General features: G+C 48.0%; 1 pseudogene; it reads right to left on the reverse strand.

The window, feature by feature from the left end:
- Window positions 1-10,776: 10,776 nt before the first annotated feature.
- LOC147010229 (uncharacterized) lies at window positions 10,777-14,976 on the reverse strand (annotated as a pseudogene).
- Between the last annotated feature and the right edge of the window lie 5,400 nt (window positions 14,977-20,376).

Below are 20,376 nucleotides of genomic sequence, written 5' to 3' on the forward strand. Positions count from 1 at the left end.
TCAATATGCCCTAGAAAGGGCAATCATCATGAAGGTTTGAAGTACAAATCAAACATATTGGGTCCAACACATTTCTGGCTGTGCAACCCCGAGTAATCTTTACCTCTTGCCGTTTGCTGACGTCAGTCAACAAGGATGTGCTACCCACCTTACAAACTAGCAATGTTATTTAGGAGTTTAAGTGCCGATGTGAAGCTCGGTACGTGGGCCGCACAACACTAAGATTGGCTGATCGGATCAAACAACACATTCCCTTGGCAACTCGAAGAAAGATTGTGAGGGTGAGAACACAACCAGTGCGAGCATGGAGAAATATCCAGCAACCACCGGCCATCCATCCATCCATTGGGACCATACTCTGTACAGAGCGTTGGTGCTGCCCTCGCAGTCTCCTTGGCTATTGGGCACAATCCTGGACGGGTCGCCACTCCGACACAGTATACCAGCAAGCTGGCACTCATTTTGCCGACCTCGGAAGGAAGACAGTCCGAGTTAAACCCACCTGGTATTAATTCAACAGCTGAGCAGGGATTAAACTCAGGACCCAAGGATCCCAAGCCCGCCACCCCAACCATTAAACCAACACCAGGCATACCACCGGCCACTGTACCTGCGTCATCTGCCATTGCACAGCACCTGGTTGCCAACCCTATCTGTGCACACCAGTACAATGCAGATATGTTCAGGATATTAAGCCGAGGTCGGAGCTCGTTTCATTAACGTATGTTGGTAGCAACCTTCATCCTTACCACCGATCCAATATTATGTCATCAAAAGGAATTTGTATGATCTCTGTGTCTCTTTCAGCATGGAAAGATCAAGGGAAGTAGGTTAATAAATGGTGAATGGACCTTTGTAGAAACCCACCCCCCTCTCTCCAGGATGTAGTTGCAAATGTCAATCATCGACGAACTCTGCTCAATGGGAGCTCGAGGTGAAGATGATGAGCCGACCAATGGGCGTTCGGATTAACCGTGACGTCATTACGGTTGAACCAATCAGCATCTACGTTATTGAGACCTGCGTATAAAGCACGCGCCTTCACTTGCTGCGATTTTTACCTTGAAGAGTGCAGCACGAAAAGCTTCGGTCACTATTGTGTCATGTTTGTTTGTATCCATAATAAAATTAAAAAAAATATATATATATATATATATACATATACATATATATCTTTGTAGATTTCCGCCCGTCCGGCGTACGGACGACCGCCTTCAGCCCAATTGCGGCCGCGCACGCCCACCGAACATGGCAACCTAGTTGCAGCTTCCAGATCAACGCCGAAACCCAGCTTCGGGTGTTTTTAACACACAATAAACCAGACAACTCTTCTGTCCACGCGCTACAGGGTCAATCGCCGAATTGTCGATATACCTAACTATTCGCGCGGACAGAAATGACGGGAGTTTATACCTCAACGGGGCCTCCACGAAAACGAGCCGCTTAAGCAGCTCATTCCGTATGCAATTGCTGAGCGGTTTTATATCGCCAAGTCCCGTCGGACCAGATGTACGTTTTATCGGCTTATAATCAGCCAGCGAATATTCCAAACGCATCATGACAGTCAATGGCAGAAAGTGAGACAATAAGCAGGTTAACATTCAAACAATAGGGGTATTTATTTTAAATGCACATATGCAATGAATGGGGGGATGGGGTCAAGACACAAGCAAAACCCTCCAGCCGATGTCTATTAATCATATACACAATCATGCACTTAATCAGTTCTACTTAGGTAAACAAGGCACCACAGACTTTCATCCAAAACCCCAGAAAGAAAGAACCGGGCTCGTGAGCCTTTATAATTGCGAGGAGCCGGGATGACCGAAGGGGCTCCGAGAGACCAGGCGGGTTACCTGGCCACCCTCGTGGTGACTTGCTGGGTCCTGGTTCGGCGACCTTCGGTGTCTTTGCCCAGACCCCCGAGCTCCGACTGGCTCCCTTGATCGACCGACCTCGACTGCGGCCTGGCCTAGCCGACAACGCGCTGGAGGAGCGAATGGGTCTCAACTCAGGCCTCCTGGTCGCACCGGTGAACTCCCAGCGAACCAAGTGCCCAAACTCCGAACTCTCCAGCTCCCAACGGGGCGCCTCTCCACTCCCACCGCCAACTGCAAGCCACGAAGTACAGCGCCCAACTCAAGCGCTCTCCCCAACTCCATGCAACTCCCTGACTCGGGACTCCAGACTCTCTCCAACGGCCCAGCCCAACTGGCTTCTCGGCATTCCAGCACGGCTCTTTATCGGGTCCGGGGGTGCTCGCTCTTTTACCTTCGATCCTTCACCCCCGGCTGGCTCCGCCCCTCTCACTTTCGATTGGCCAGCTCTTTCAGAGGATAACGCCATTTTGATCCGATCTTGCCGTCAAACGTGGCCGTGTTGGAGATCACCATCAAACACATCCGTGTTGGAGATCACCGTCAAACGCGGCCGTGGTGGAGATCACCATCAAACATGGCCATGTTGGAGATCACCGTCAAACGTGGCCGTGTTGGAGATCACCATCAAACGCATCCGTGTTGGAGATCACCATCAAACGCGGCCGTGTTGGAGATCACCGTCAAACGCGGCCGTGTTGGAGATCACCGTCAAACGCGGCCGTGCTGGAGATAACCATCAAACGCGGCCGTGGGTTGTCGTTGTTGTTATTGTTAAAATAGAAATAGAAAAGAATAACACTACCTCAAAGATGCACAGCCCGGCAAACAAACAATTCCCGTTATACATTGGTGGGGAAATCTAACCTGGAACACACACTTACCGAAATAACTGACCTCTGGGGAACCTGAATGGTGTTCTGTGAATTTTCACAACCGTAACAATATATATGTGTGTGTATGTATATATATATATATATATATATATATATATATATATATATATATATATATATATATATATATATATATATATATATATATATATATATATATATATATTGTGATGTTCACGGGACTTGAACAGTCCTGCCAACGTAGAATGAGCCGAAACGATGGAGGCGGTTTATTTATTTATAACCCAAAGATGGCGGTTTTAATGGCTCTACCGCAAAAGGGATGAGGAAGGTGGCACGAGTCGCTTTTCACTCAGTTGATAACGTTTATTTCTCTAACCAGAAATAACAAGACTCGGCAAGAAGAGGGATCCGGGGCGATTTGACGGGATGGTGGTGTGGGTTCGGGCGTGGGGAAAACACAAACAATTCCAATGGATATACCAATCTCAAACCCTCTAAGGCGCCAGGTACACACACACACACACACACACACACACACACACACACACACACACACACACACACACACACACACACACACACACACACACACACACACACACACACACAAAACGTAGCTGGTCCTGGTGGTCAGGCTGGCCCGTGGTGTAAACGCAACAATCCCTGGATTGGCGTCGGACGAGCTGGCGTTGCGCTCGTCAGGGGCAGGAGACACCGTGGTGCTGTCGACCTCCTGGTGTCGGCCCAAGTCCGCTCACAGCCGCCAGGGAGCCAGTTCTGGCGCCAAGTTGCGAGCAGGAGAGGGAGGCAGGTCCGCCCGCCGTTCGACCCCGTGCTCCGAGCCAGCAGAACCCCAGAGCCAACCGAGGTGAGGCGCGAGGCACAGCAAGGCCACGAGACACGATGAAATCAGGATCGAATCAGCGCAACAACACAGCACGCTCCCAGCACAACAGCCTCCACCAGAACGGTTTTTCTGTTCCGATCTTCTTCCTCCTCCCTTTTCCCCGAACAGAGCCTTTTTACCCTCGAGTCCTCGTCACTTCCAATCGAGTCATTTTATTCGCCCTCCGCCGTCGCCTTCCGCCAATTGTGATCACAGGGTGGAGCCATCCGCAGCACTGTCCTGTGACGTCACGGCAAGCCTCCAGGAAATACTAAAAGGGGTTTACGCAGACTAACTTACCCTATCCCGTATCCCTATCTAATTACGTGACAATTATCATTTCCCCCTTGAAGAAATGGACATTTACTAGACAACTTATCACCACTGAATTGCTACTTATTACATCGAGATCCTGGTACACTCGAACAGCATGGCATACCTAATTAAACATCCTAATTACCCTTTGAATGCATACCCCCCCCTCAAACGTAACAATATATATATATATATATATATATATATATATATATATATATTGAACTAAAAAATATATATATATATGGATACAAATATATATAAAAAAAATATATATATATATATTATATATCTTCTTCTTTCAGCTGCTCCCATGAGGGGTTGCCACAGCGGATCATCCCTTATCATCCGCATATTGATTTGGCACAGGTTTTACGCCGGATGCCCTTCCTGACGCAACCCTGGTCGCATCTTACGACACAGGGATAAGGATTGGGTTTCATCATGATTCCGGGCTGTCCTGCATCCTCTCATAGCACGGCCCAGCGCAGAGCAGAGCTACCATCCTCAAGCGATCCTCCAACCCAAGCCTCTGAGTAGCCAGATTACAGGCGCACGCCATTACGCGCGGTTATATATATATACAGAAATATATATATATATATATATATATATATATATCTACACACAAATATAGATTGTTGTGGTGCCGGGCGTCGGTGGCGAGCACGACCGCTAGGTGGAGCAGTGGAGTCGGCTCCACTGAATACCCGGAATTTAGATCGTGCTCCTCTGATAACTCCGAAAGGCACGGGTCCCTTACAGGACCGTGAATCGCCAATAATTTGGCCGCGTGGAATAGGGTTAATTGCCAACTTCAATATACCTAAGTATCCATGCGGCAACGCTACTGGGGAATTCACACCCTCGGCAGGCCTCGAGCGGAACGAGCCGTTAGCGTGCTCGAACCGTGCGTAACCCAAGCGGATGGTTACCGAGGTCCGACGGTCGAAATGCACAATTTGCCGCTTCCCAATTTCCCAACACGCACTGTGTTAAGCCAATGAAAGAAACACAGAAACGAGCTGATACATTTAACAAAATGGAGATTTATTTACAATAGGCAGGGAGGGGAACATAGAAGAGTAGAGTTAAACTGACTATCGAGAAGAAATGCAAATAATGTACAAGGCACTTAAACAATTGCTACTTATAGACTGAGCCCACAGACACACACGTACACACCCAAAATAAATGATGGCCGCGGCCTTTATTCGGCCCTTCAGCTCGGGAGGGAAGGTGAGCGGAAGGGGAGAACCTGTCATGCACCTCCCTGCCTCGTGCGGTTTTCGATGATCCGGTTCGGCGGGACTCGAACCCGCAACACAGTGCAATGATGGACGCCAGCTGGCGCGAAGGTGGAACAGACAGAACGCCGGCAGGCCAGACGAGACGACCAGGCAACAAGGCTGACAAGGCGACCAGGCGACACGACCTTGACTGCCAGACAAAACGCCCGATCACTATTCCTCTCCCGAGGTGGGAGGGGTTTCTTCCCTGGCCACTCGTCTCCTGATTGGACGGTTGCGTCGCACGATTCGCTGGCCGTCCCTCATTGGTCAGGCCCACGGAAGGCGGGGCGACTCCCACCCTTCTGGGTGGAGTACCGATCTGAGGCGATGAGCCTCCTGATTGGACGAAGGGCGCGCCCTTGCCCTTGTGGGCGGAGTTGGCTCTGAAGCGAGGGGTCACACCCACGTCCGCAGCCAGAAACACGTGCGTGATGGCGTCGGTGAGCGAGGCGATGGTGCCGCTGGTGTTGTTGTTGTTATAAGTATAAAAATCCGATCTATAAAATAACTTTGCAGCGCATGCACACTTAATTCCCATTAGACTAGGGACGGGACCCCAACAGGAAACACATACTTACCGATACAACTGATCTATAGGGACTCTGACTGTTGGGTGTTCATGGCTTCCAGATTCGTAACAATATATATATATATATATATATATATATATATATATATATATATATATATATATATATATATATATATATATCTTCTTCTTCTTCTTTCGGCTGCTCCCGTTTGGGGTTGCCACAGCGGATCATCCGTATGATCCGCATCGTGATTTGGCACATGTTTTACGCCGGATGCCCTTCCTGACGCAACCCTGGTCGCCTCTTACGATACAGGGATATGGTACACCTATTTTAACCGGGGTATACACCGGCCCAGTACACTGGTACTCACTTCGCCGACCTCGGAAGGATGACAGGCTGAGTCAACCACCTGGTGTATTAATTCAGTGGCCCAACGGGGCTTGAACTCAGGACCTTTTTGGATCCCAAGCCGCTGCCCTAACCACTGCGCCAACACCAGGCTATACGTATATATATATATATATATATATATATATATATATATATATATATATATATATATATATATATATATACACATACACATACATTGAAAAATAAATACAGATACAAAAATACATATATACACATATATATATATATATATATATATATATATATATATACACACATACATTGAAAAATAAATACAGATACAAAAATATGTATATATATATATATATATATATATATATATATATATATATACACATACAAATATATATATATATATATATATATATATATATATATATACACATATAATTATATATACATATATAATTATATATACACACACACACACACACACACACACACACACACACACACACACACACACACACACACACACACACACACACACACACACACACACTGGTGTTGGCGAAGTGGTTAGGGTCGCGGCTTGGGATCCAAAAGGTCCTGAGTTCAAGCCCCGTTGGGCCACTGAATTAATACACCAGGGGGTTGACTCAGCCTGTCATCCTTCCGAGGTCGGCGAAGTGAGTACAAGTGTACTGGGCCCGGTGTATGCTCCGGTTAGAATAGGTGTACCATATCCCTGGGTCATAAGAGGCGACCAGGGTTGCGTCAGGAAGGGCATCCGGCGTAATACATGTGCCAGATCACGATGCGGATCATACGGATGATCCGCTGTGGCGACCCCAAACGGGAGCAGCCGAAAGAAGAAGAAGAAGATATATATATATATATATATATATATATATATATATATATATATATATATATATATCCATCCATTAGGACCATACTCTGTGCAGAGCGTTGGTGCCGCTGAAGCAGTCTCCTTGGCTATTGGGAACAATCCTGGACGGGTCGCCACTCCGACACAGTATACCAGCATGCTGGCACTCATTTTGCCGACCTCGGAAGGATGACAGGCAGAGTCAACCCCACCAGGTGTTAATTCAACAGCTGAGCGGGATTTGAACTCAGGACCCTTGGATCCCAAGCCCACTACCCTAACCATTAAGCCAACACCAGGCATTATATATATATATATATATATATATATATATATATATATATATATATATACATATATATACACATACATATATATACACATACATACACACACATATTGGGGAGAACAAGTATTTGATACACTGCCGATTTTGCAGGTTTTCCCACTTACAAAGCACCGAGAGGTCTGTAATTTTTATCATAGGTACACTTCAACTGTGAAAGATGGGATCTAAAACAAAAATCCTGAAAATCACATTGTATGATTTTTAAATAATTAATTTGCATTTTATTGCATGAAATAAGTATTTGATACATCAGAAAAACAGAACTTAATATTTGGTACAGAAACCTTTGTTTGCAATTACAGAGATCAAACGTTTCCAGTAGTTCTTGACCAGGTTTGCACAGACTAGAGCAGGGATTTTGGCCCACTCCTCCATAGGAGGTCATAATGGGTTCAGGTCTGGAGACTGGCTAGGCCACTCCAGGACCTTGAGATGCTTCTTACGGAGCCACTCCTTAGTTGCCCTGGCTGTGTGTTTCAGGTCGTTGTCATGTTGGAACACCCAGCCACGCCCCATCTTCAATGCTCTTGTTGAGGGAAGGAGGTTGTTGGCCAAGATTTCACGATACATGGCCCCATCCATTCTCCCCTCAATACGGTGCAGTCGTCCTATCCCCTTTGCAGAAAAGCATCCCCAAAGAATGACGTTTCCACCTCCATGCTTCACGGTTGGGATGGTGTTCTTGGGGTTGTACTCATCCTTCTTCTTCCTCCAAACACGGCGAGTGGAGTTTAAACCAAAAAGCACTATTTTGGTCTCATCAGACCACATGACCTTCTCCCATTCCTCCTCTGGATCATCCAGATGGTCATTGTCAAACTTCAGACGGGCCTGGACATGCGCTGGCTTGAGCAGAGGGACATTGCGTGCGCTGCAGGATTTTAATCCATGACGGCGTAGTGTGTTACTTATGGTTTTCTTTGATACTGTGGTCCCAGCTTTCTTCAGGTCATTGACCAGGTCCTGCCATGTAGTTCTGGGCTGATCCCTCACCTTTCTCATGATCATTGAGGCTCCACGAGGTGAGATCTTGCATGGAGCCCCAGACCAAGGGAGATTGACTGTTATCTTGAACTTCTTCCATTTTCTAATAATTACACCAACAGTTGTTACCTTCTCACCAAGCTGCTTGCCTATTGTCCTGTAGCCCATCCAGCCTTGTGCAAGTCTACAATTTTGTCCCTGATGTCCTTAGACAGCTCTCTGGTCTTGCCCATTGTGGAGAGGTTGGAGAGGAATCAATCTGATTGATTGAGTGTGAACAGCTGTCTTTTATGCAGATAACAACTTCAAACAGGTGCAGTTAATACAGGTAATGAGTGGAGAATGGGAGGGCTTCTTCAAGCCAAAACTAACAGGTCTGCGAGAGCCGGAATTCTTACTGGTTGGAAGGTGATCAAATACTTATTTAATGCAATAAAATACAAATTAATTATTTAAAAATCATACAATGTGATTTTCAGGATTTTTGTTTAAGATTCCGTCTTTCACAGTTGAAGTGTACCTATGATAAAAATTACAGACCTCTACGTGCTTTGTAAGTGGGAAGTCTTTGTAAGTGCTTTGTAAGTCCCACCTTTGTAAGTGGGAAAACCTGCAAAATCGGCAGTCTCAAATACTTGTTCTCCCCACTGCATATATATATATATATATATATATATATATATATATATATATATATATATATATATATATATATATATATATATATATATATGGAAATATATAGTATCCCTGTGTCGAAAGAGGCGACTGGGGTTGCGTCAGGAAGGGCATCCGGCATAAAACATGTGCCAAATCACTATGCGGATCATACGGATGATCCGCTGTGGCGACCCCCAACGGGAGCAGCCGAAAGAAGAAGAAGAAGATATATATATATATATATATATATTGTTACGGCTGTGGAAATTCGCAAACCACCATCCAGATCCCGTAGGTGAGATATCTCTTCAGTACATGTGTAGTTAGCCCCAAACCCATTGTTAAGAGGGAATGATTGTGATTCATTCGGGCTGCGACGCTTTGAGTCAGTCGTTTTTCTTTCTCTATCTTTTATTTCAAATAAAAACCAACGAGGACGCTTGGTGGGCTTTTCGCGCCATTCTTCTCCGCACTTGGTGTGAGGGGAGAGAAGCCAGGGGAGGGCAGCTGACCCCCGATTGGTGGATGCGCGGTGTGACGCGGCCAGGGAGGAGGAACGCCCCTCTTCGAGACTTTTCTCGAAGCGCCTCGAAGGGGGGTGGAGCAAAGAACGGGGCGGAGCAACAGGGCGGAGCTCCGAGGATATAAAAGTCGGAGACGGGGGAAGCAGTTTTGTCGATGCTCTTGCTTTGTAGATGCTCTTGCTTGGTGGATGCTCTTGTCTTCCGGCTCGCTCGTCCTGGTGGCCGCTGGCCGGGTCTTTTGTGGGGCAGTTGTAAGACCCCGCTGGTGGGAAGGAGCGTCCGCCATTCCCCTCTCCCGACTTTGGCCATCCACGTTTCTCCCCCCCACCCCCTCTATCCGCGCTGGGATAGCGCCGAACACTCGGTCCGTGGCGTCGAGTGGCCAACATGTGCAGGCGCGAGGCACGCAGGAGAGGACTCGCCTACCATGCTCGGGCACGGAGTCGCGGCCAGGCGGGACCCCGTCGACGGACGTCGGAGAGGGACTCGACACGCTCAGGGAAGTCACGACTTCCATTTCTTTTGGGTTCTGTGTAAACGGGTGTGTGTGGCGCCAGTCTGGTGAAGTAAAACTGTTGAGTGTTGCCATGTGTCGGTCTTAGTCGGTTGTAGCTCTGCGTCGTCGTTGCTTTATTGTTTTTCGTATTACATTTGCTTTTTTTGTGCATTATGGTTTGGCTGTATATGTGTGCTCTGTGTCGGTGTGAAAAAAGTGTTTGCATGTTGAATTGTTCCCTGTTTCGCTGCATCCTTTCCTTTGGTTGAATCTCCATCTTGCCTCACGTAACGGGTTCGTCGTGGGCTTAATACGCCCGATAATTAATCGGAACCGTCGAGGCCGACGATAACACCGCTCGGTTATCCCGATAGTACGGAACGGACCGCTTAAGCGGCCCGTGTCCGGAGTCGACCTGTGGTGAGGTGCGATCGCCCGGTCTACCATCCGCGTGGGTACTTAGGTAGGTCGAGTTTGGCGAACAACCCTATCCCACGCGGGTGGCCGATTGGCACGATCGTGGTGAGGCCGAAAGGCCCACCCGTGACTAGCTTCCAGTGTAAGTCCGAGAGGGTCACGGCAGAATTGTCCTTCCGGTGGGCGACATGCCGCGATTCGAGTCACGTGGCCGATCGCACATCGGCGGGCACGAATTCGCAACAATATATATATATATATATATATATATACATATATATATATATATATTGTCGTGATCCTGCTGTTTAATATCTTCCAGCACGGAATACTGACGTTAATGTCCGAGCTTCAAGCAGTCCACGTGTGGACAAAGAGAACAACAAAACACACCACTGTGTTTCAAATCGGCCTCCAGGGGTAGGGACGATATTTTATTGGCTCGATCTCAAAAATGGCTGGTAACAGAATTGAATACACAGCACAACAACCTGCCAGAACTCTTGGCAACAATAGAGTTCCAAAAACAGGTCATACAACTTACAGCTCCGCTCGAACCATATCCGGGAATAACAATCAGACTCTTCCGGATTTAACTCATTCCGTTAGACGGAGCTATCAACGATCAGCGTGATGGTGCTGTCGATAGTCTTTAAAATCACTTGAAATCGCATTAAAACATGCGTGTCGGAGCGCTCGATATATTTTCCACTCGCGATCTTAGAGCCACGTCTGTCGCCAACAATGGCGCCCCCGGCTCTCTCCGGCCCACCCACCACGTGCCAACCCACCAACCAATCCCTGGGAGCCTGAAAAAGGTCATGTGACGTTGTGGGCGGGACACTAAATTTGGTGAGAACATGGTTTTTCTCACAGTCCTCCCCACCTAAAGTAAAACCCGTTGGATAGATGGCGTTTTGAAACCAGTTATTGTACTAGTTGCAAATCACAGGGCAATATGTTGGCAGTGATCGTTAACATTCTTGTACAATAAACAATGTTCATCAACACAATATTAAACACACTACACCACATTAATATCTACCCCAACTTATTTACCCATCGCCCGCACCACAATAGAGAGACAAAGGGAACTAAACTTAAGTTGGGGAAAGCGTTTACAGGAGGGAAAACAGACCGAGGAGCAAGGCTCCTTCGGGAGGAACAAAGGGGCCCCAAACCGGTATCCCCTCTCCGCCTGTGGGCTGAACTTAACTTTGGTGCTCCTTGTCTACTAGATGGCGACGAAGGAGGTCAGCTTGCTCCAGGGAATAAGCCTCTGCATACTTGTTAGCCTGACACATGACCGTGAGCAAATAGCGTTTCCCGGAAATGGTTTTTGGCAACGGTCCGACAAAATCCGTGGCAACAAACTGGAAAGGCTGACTGATCACGGGGAGGGGCTTTAGGGGTACCTTGAAAACCTTCACTCCCTTTCCGAGTCCATTGACAAATGGGACAGCTAGCGCAATAGCGCTTGATGTCTCGCGACATGGCGGGCCATATGAACCGATCCTTGACCTTGGCTAAGATCTTGGCCGTTCCGACAGGACCCGAAGAAATATTGTCATGGGCCAATTGCATGACTGACTGACGATGCCTCCCCGGTACGACAACTCGGTGTCGTACCTTCCACGTCTGGGTGGAGGACATGTTCTTGGTGGAATATTTAGGCATCAGCACACCTGCACTATTCACATAGTAGCCTCTTCGTCCAGGCTCGGAGTCTTCTCCCATTTCCCAGAGGATGGCAAGGGTGGGATTGAAGTTCTGATCCTCCACTAGACTGGTTACCGCAGACAATGCAGGAGTGATCTCAGGCACAGAACTGGGGTTGCTCACCGCCTCGGAGGACTGATCCTCCTCACCGGATTCGCCGACCAGCGAACAAGTAGCTGGGGTCCCCGTGTCACGGACGGGAACGGTCCCTGAGGAGCCCGGCTCCTGAGGTTGGCCTGACTGGAGGCTCGGGTGGACTTCAGTCGAAGCAACGTCACCGTCGGAGGCTGGAGTCGAGGCGCGAGGATCCTCGGGCCAGAGTGAAGATATGTCCGACTCCGCCACTCTCTCCGCCTGTTTGCTCTGGGATCTAGTGACCACCCCACAGGTCAGAGTCAATAACTCCTCCCTGGCCATTGCATCATTGCCAATCAGCAAGGATACCCCTGGTACCGGGTAGTAGGGTACCACCGCACAGGTCATCGGACCCGTAAAAATGTCACTCCGGACATTGATGAGAGCAAGGGGATACCGGCCAGGAACCTGGTTAATGCCCCGAAGGACGATATACTCACCGGTATAATGCATCTGAGAGACCGGAACTACTCCCGCCCGGAGTACACACAGCGTCGCCCCAGTATCCCGAAGGTATTGGGCCTTAAACTTCACCACCGATTCAGGGCCACCCACTAAGGCTGTCCCTGAATAATCCTGATACAGAGGATGAATGGAATTAGCCTCGGTGGCAGTGACCTCTGTCACCGATGCCACCGTCATGCGCGAGGGCCCAGTTGATGACCTCCACTGACCTCCCTCCGATTTAACAGCCGGGTTGCCTCAATAGGCCGGACTAGCTGGGTTAGAGAAGCAGCGGTCTCCACCGTGCCCTCACCCGTTTGTAGAAATCGCACCAGGGCCGTGCCCTGGCCTGCAGCTCGTGACCGCCACCAGTGGAGGGCATTGGGGAACCCTTCCCCTCGATCCAGCCGCCGGGCAGACGGGGGGGGGGGGCGGTCTTGACCGCAGAATCCTGTCTTACGACGCGACTGTGTGGCTTGCAACATTTTGCACGTCAAAACATGTTTATCAATAAGCTTGACGCAGTCTGACAAGGAAACAGTGTCTTTATCGACAAGAAACAACGCTAAATCTGGCGGAAGCTGTTGATCGATACGGTAATGCACCAGGAGTTCCGCAACCGCTGGAGGTAACTCCACGCTGCTCCCCTTGAACCATCTCTGCAGCTGTTCCAACAAGACCCGCGAATGTTCCTCATAGGTTTGACTGGACTGACGAGTCCAACTGAAAAAATTACGCCTATAAATACACGCGGACACCACATAGGCGTTCAAAATCTCGGCCTTCAACTTCGCTCGGTTGCCATGCTTGCATATGCCTCCCTTGCCTTTTTGGATAGATGGCTAACAAGATGGCCGACCCACAAGCTTCTTGTGGCCGACCCACAAGTCAACAACTTCTCCGCCATCTCCAGGTACGTTTCTGGCTTCGTGTCTCCCACCCAGTCTGGCAAGCGAACATGAACAATTTCCAGGACTGGTGCAGCAGACACATCTGCACGCTGTCGTTCAGTCAACATTCGCCACTCATGCTCTCTGACACGTTCAGCCTCTGCCGCTGCTCTTTCAGCCATCTTTCCGTCATGCTCCCTGAGTCGCTCAGCCTCTGCCCTGTCATTCTCCCTGTTATACATGTCGAGTTGTTGAACCGGGGTCAGCCCGGACCAGAAGGTTGAACGCATGCATTTAGTCATGATGGGATCACTCCCTAACATATCGGGTTCAGTGACCGGGTCAAGGCTGATTGCGTCGCTCACATTGACACCCACGTGACTGTCAACCTGATCAGGTTGATCTCTCACTTTTCCAGCCGACATGGTTTGGCTAAGAGTTATCATACGACAAGGGCACAAAACACTAAGTCGAAAAGGAGGCTGGGTCGAAATATTTCAGCAATATCTTTCACCACATGGGACGGGGCAATTCACACAGGGGAGGCAAACAATATTGGGGTGATACACGTAATTCGCACACAACGCTCTGTGGGGAAAATACGACACGAAATACCCAATGTCACCACCGCACATCAAATTGCCAATGAGAAAATGCAACGTACAAATAACTCACGTTTTTTTTTGTTGGCCGATGACTGGCATAAACACAAGATAGCGTCCTATGGTGAGAAAAATCCCTCCAAGATGGCGACTGCTGGTGAGAAGGTTCCTCCAAGATGGCGGCTGCTGGTGAGAAGGTTCCGTCAAGATGGCGGCTGCTGGTGAGAAGGTTCCTTCAAGATGGCGACTGCTGGTGAGAAGGTTCCTTCAAGATGGCGTCTGCTGGTGAGAAGGTTCCTCCAAGATGGCGACTGCTGGTGAGAAGGTTCCTCCAAGATGGCGACTGCTGGTGAGAAGGTTCCTCCAAGATGGCGACTGCTGGTGAGAAGGTTCCTCCAAGATGGCGACTGCTGGTGAGAAGGTTCCTTCAAGATGGTGGCTGCTGGTGAGAAGGTTCCTTCAAGATGGCGGCTGCTGGTGAGAAGGTTCCTTCAAGATGGCGTCTGCTGGTGAGAAGGTTCCTCCAAGATGGCGTCTGCTGATGAGAAGGTTCCTCCAAGATGGCGTTTGCTGGTGAGGCAACGATGATCATATGAAGGAAGATGACGGAGCTATCAACGATCAGCGCGATGGTGCTGTCGAGAGTCTTTAAAATCACTTGAAATCGCATTAAAACATGCGCGTCGGAGCGCTCGATATATTTTTCCACTCGCGATCTTAGAGCCACATCCGTCACCAACAATGGCGCCCCTGGCTCTCTCCGGCCCACCCACCACGTGCCGACCCGCCAACCAATCCCTGGGAGCCTGAAAAAGGCCACGTGACGTTGTGGGCGGGACACTAAATTTGGTGAGAACATGGTATATATATATATATATATATATATATATATATATATATATATATATATATATATATATATATATATATATATATATATATATATATATATATATATATATATATATATATATATATATTGGGGAGTCGATCCAGTCGAAAAAAAATTTTTTTTTGTTAATTTTTTTGGAAATTTGTTCTACCCTTATCAGTTTTTAAAATGGCGATTTCGATGAAACTTGGTTGGTAGGTTCATATCATGACCTAGTTGTGTGCAAATGAGAACCGTTGCTCTCGACACCACCGTTGCCTAGCAAAGGGACTTTGAAATTTTTGAAAAATCAGAAAAAAATTATTTTTTCGAAAATCAAAAATCGGGCCACGAGCGACTGTGGGCAGTACATTCAGCCACATTGTCAAAAATTTCCAGCCGGATCCTACGAAAACTGTCAGAGAAGATAGACTTTGAATGAACCCTGGTCGAAAACAATAAAAAAACGAAGTTCGTTATATCTCAGAGACTGTCAGATATACATGAAACTGGTATGGTCGGTGCATGGTATGTCCTAGTTATGTGTGAGAAAGAACCGTTGCTATGGACCCCTCCGTTGCCTAGCAACGGCCAAAAAACCTCTAAATGTGGGGGTATTTTAACGAAAAAACAATCTGCAGCATTAACCCTTGAAGCTAGAATCATGAATTTTCTTGTGCTTAATTCTCAGGTCATTCCCCATTGAACGGGCCCATCGCATCAGGTTCTATTGGCTAGTCGACTACCCATGTCCGTATACCGGCTTGTGTGTGTGTGTGTGTATATATAATATATGTTGTTGTTCGTCTTTTGGCTGCTCCTGTTAGGGGTCGCCACAGCGGATCATCTGTTATGATCTCCATACTGATTTGGCATAGGCTTTATGCCGGATGCCCTTCCTGACGCAACCCTGGTCGCATCTTATGACACAGGGATAAGGATGGGGTTTCGCCATTATTCCAGGCTGCCCTACACCCTCTCATAGTGCGGCCCAGTGCAGAGCTCCCGTTCTCAAGCGATCTTCCAACCCAAGCCCCCGAGTCGCCGGCCATTTTGGAGTTAATGCCATATAGCACTATTTTAACCCTTCCCCTATCATCATATAATTAAAAAATGTCGCTTACATCACTTCTCCTCGCGGGGCCTCATATGTGCAAATACAAATACATATATATATGTGTGTGTGTGTGTGTGTGTGTGTGTGTGTGTGTGTGTGTGTGTGTGTGTGTGTGTGTGTGTGTGTGTGTGTGTGTGTGTGTGTGTGCAAATACAAATGATATATATTTGTTCACCTTGTCTGTTCACCAGACAAGGCCAAATCGATGTGTTGGGCTCCGCAGGCGGATCGATGGGCCCACAAGACGTGTCGAGACATGTCGGGCCGTGCCGTGAGTAGGGACAAACAGAGGCTCCGTCACTGGACTCTGGATGAACCTGTCGATGTTCTCCTCATAAAAGTCAATCGCCGACTCCCACTCGTCGTTTCTCATCCAGCTGATGGCAGACAGACCTCAATGCAGTCCCTTCCCTGCCTTTCTTTGGGCTCGCTCCTCACGAAAACCGATCGCAAACAGACACAGCCATCCCCTGTACAGCCGATCGCACCACCTCGGCGCTCTCAGTTCCACCTTCGCCTTCCCGGCACTCGCTTCTCTCGGCCACTGCCTCTCAGAGTGCTGGGCGGGGCCTATTGTCCGGAGAGGGGAACGAAGAAGAAGAACCTCTCGGTACACCACCACTGCACGAACAAATGAACAGCCTCCTACACCTCCCGACACACATGTAACGTCCAATTACCGAACAACCTGGCTAAACATGCATATAATGGGGGATCTGGGCTAATCCTATATTTAGTAACACACTGAGGGCCATTTCCGCAACACTACCCCCACCTTTCTCCCGAGCCTCCATCTGGGGCAGCCCACGGCACTGGCCCTGTCTAACGTACGGCACAGATCTCCAATTTACTCAAACCCACAACATGGGAAGCACTAAACTCCAAAAAACAAAGTGTCACAGTAAGATTGGCATGTCCCTATCCTAGTGTGTCAGATCACTAATCTAACAAACAAATTCACACTCTATGCACACTACTTAACATTCTAATTATGGATTTGAATGGGAGGGCATTCAATTTTACTTGCAACACCAATATTTGCATAGGAGTAGGATATTCAAAGGTTCAAAGTTCTTCCACGTGTTCGCTCCTTCATGCCCCCTCCTGGCAGTATTGTCCATTCACCCCTGAGGGTTTCCTCACTTCGTGGCCTTATTGGTTATTATGGCCCATATTGGCCATGATTCTCACCAGGTGAGTTCAGTTGGCCCAGTGGCCTAATCTCAGAGTTCTTCGGCCCACTGAGCCCACAAAATGGCATGAATCTTCGGCCGCAACGGCCCACAAAATGACTTCTCGGCCGCAATGGCCTACTCATGAGCATCAGCAGGCAACAAGCCCTGCATTGGACAGCAGGTGACACAGCAATGGTGGCACGGTGATATCGATGGTAAGCAAATGCAGTTTGGAGGCGTTCTTGAGGACGCAAGTGGGTGTGATGACCTCAGACCAGGTGAGATGGAGTGTACCCTTAATCTTCCTTGCCTGACATGTTTTGGTTAAGTTCTCTTTTTTTTTTTCCTTTAGAGACAGGATGGTGTGTTTCTTACTCAACGTTATCTTCGTGGGTGTGTGCTCATGACTTACTGGTGGCCTCTGTGGCACTTGGAGAGGGTGACCTAGCCTGGCCCTTGCTAACAAATTTTCCCATCAACACTACTCGTACCAGGTGTCACACATGAATGGTGCGGAGGAGAGTCCATCGAACTGAACCATTTACTTTTAGCTCTAAACAATGCAACAAACTCTGCTATGGCGAGAATGATCGTAATGACCCATTTTTACCGACCTGGCACACTGTTCCATTCTTTTAAACATGGGCAAGGCCCTTATTTGTCTTTTTCCATTTGGTGGTGCCAGGCATAACTCACTGGCTGGGGAGTGTGACTACTACTCGGCCTCTTTGCCTGCTTCCAATCAGGGGTGAAGGACACCCAGCGACCTTGGGGTTCACCTGAGCGTGCTTCTGGTGCTCCTAACTAAGGGGTGGCTTGTTAGCCCCCATACTGTGCTCTCCTAGCACCTATACTGTGCTCTCCTGGCACCAAACCTACCATGCTCTCCTGGCACTAAACCCTACTGTGCTCTCCTGGCACTAAACCCTACTGTGCTCTCCTGGCACCTCTGACAGCCTTCACCTGCCAGGAACCCCCCAAATCCCTGGTGCCCTATTTCCCGACTCACCAACTTCCAATACTATGTCACACTACCAGCCAGTACCACCATACCTTGGCCTGACCTGACCCTCCCAAATACAAGTATTTGCTCTCTTCTCGGAAACTACGAATACAATTTCGATGAAACTTTACCACAGCCTTCATCACCGATGACGAACCAAAGTGTATCGACCACAGCAAAATCTGCACTCATTCAGGGGTATGGGGGTTTACCCCCCAAAATAGGTATTTGCTCTTTTCTCCGAAACTACGCAAACGATTTTGATGAAAGTTTACGACAACCTTCATCACCTGTGATGTACCAAAGGTTGTTCGGCATAAAAAAAAAATCAGGGCCTAAGGGGCTCTGTGGAGGGTTTAAGCCCCCAAAAATAGGTAGTTGCTCTCTTCTCCAAAACTACACATGCAATATCAATGAAACCTGAGCACAACTTTCATGACCCTTGATGAACTAAAGTTTGTTCACACTACAAAAAAAAAATAATGGTGTAAGGGGGTTTGCAGGGGGGGGGTAGGATTTGAGTGACTTGCTCCTGATCCAGGTGAGCTTCAGGACACACCGTCCTATTTTTATGATGTAAATGTGTCAACATCTTTTTGAGATACCCTTATATATGTGTGAATATCTTTTTGAGATATATTAGCATTACCTCGAATAATGGGGTCGTCATGTTACCTTCCCATCACAATGGACTTGTGATCCACGTTAAGGAAATCCCAAGTTGCAGGTGCGCTGAGTCCAAGCAGGAAATCCGATGCTGGGAAACAATCTGAGCCAAACCATCTGACCATTTCTGAGGAATATTCGATGAGAAGCAAATGTTCCGTTTTAAAATCTGAAGATGAAAACGATGGCTTCAAGTCGTGTTGGACATTGTTTCTGCGATTCTGCTTTGTCGCCAGCAGGTGGAGCCCCTTTATAAGCAGATAAGGGGTGGATGTCCCATCCATTTGATCCAAACCTCTGGGACAATCGAGCTGGAAGTTCCATGAATGCGGCCAGAAAATGGGACGCGCTTGCAATTGAAGGTTTTAATGTATCTGAACACGACGTGAAAACAAGTCATTAACTGGAAATGCAAAGCCTGTCCGCAAAGGCTTTGTACTCAACGTACACCACGGAAACGACAGCTATTGTCGCGGACAAGGCTATTTATAGTCACGAGGACTTTACCCTTTCACGTGTTGACCCAACTTTTAATTATTATCTCCATTTTCTCGTCATAAACCTTTGTTGAAAATTTGATGACAAAAGTTCAAAAAGTTACAACTTGGACACACACACACACACTCTCTCTCTCTCTCTCTCTCTCTCTGAAAGGACCGTTACGCAAACCCTCTCATCTACTTTCTCAACAACCGTCTCCAAGAAGTTCAGTCACAAAAACTCTTTGGTCTCACTCTCAGCCATGATCGCTCTTGGACAAGCCACATTTAAGGGTTGGCCTCCAAAGCCAGACGCTGGTTGGGCATCCTCCATCACGCAAAGACCTTCCTTAGCACACCTGACCCCCTGTTCACCGAAACAAGGCTTTCATCCACAGCTTGGAGTACTGCTCTCCCCTCTGGACTGGCTCCTCTGCCTCACATCTTGACGCCATGGAAACCAAAGCTTTCAAGATCATTGGAATCTCTCCTGATGAAGCTGAGTCTATGGGCCTATCAGTTCACTATCACCGACAGGTCGGTGGTCAGTCTTCTTTCACCTTATTTCTGGACTTGCACCCTCTGCCATCTCCATGCTGTCCCCCAAGCATCTGCAGGACACACGAGTCCACCAGCAACCCCCTCCTCGTGAAACTGTCGAAATTCATAACCACTGCTCACCTCCACTCATTTATTCCTCTTTTTTTGCCACCTGTGGAACCACCTTCTACACTCTCTTTCTTCTCTCTTCAAGACAGCTGTTCATCACAACCTCAGGTCATCTCCCATCCAAAGCCATTGTCTTTTCTACACTGGTTAAAACCACCCCCACC

The sequence above is a fragment of the Eptatretus burgeri genome, chromosome 17, assembly GCF_056783735.1.
Source record: "Eptatretus burgeri isolate ZD-2024b chromosome 17, Ebu_testis_v1, whole genome shotgun sequence".
Taxonomy (NCBI): Eukaryota; Metazoa; Chordata; class Myxini; order Myxiniformes; family Myxinidae; genus Eptatretus; species Eptatretus burgeri.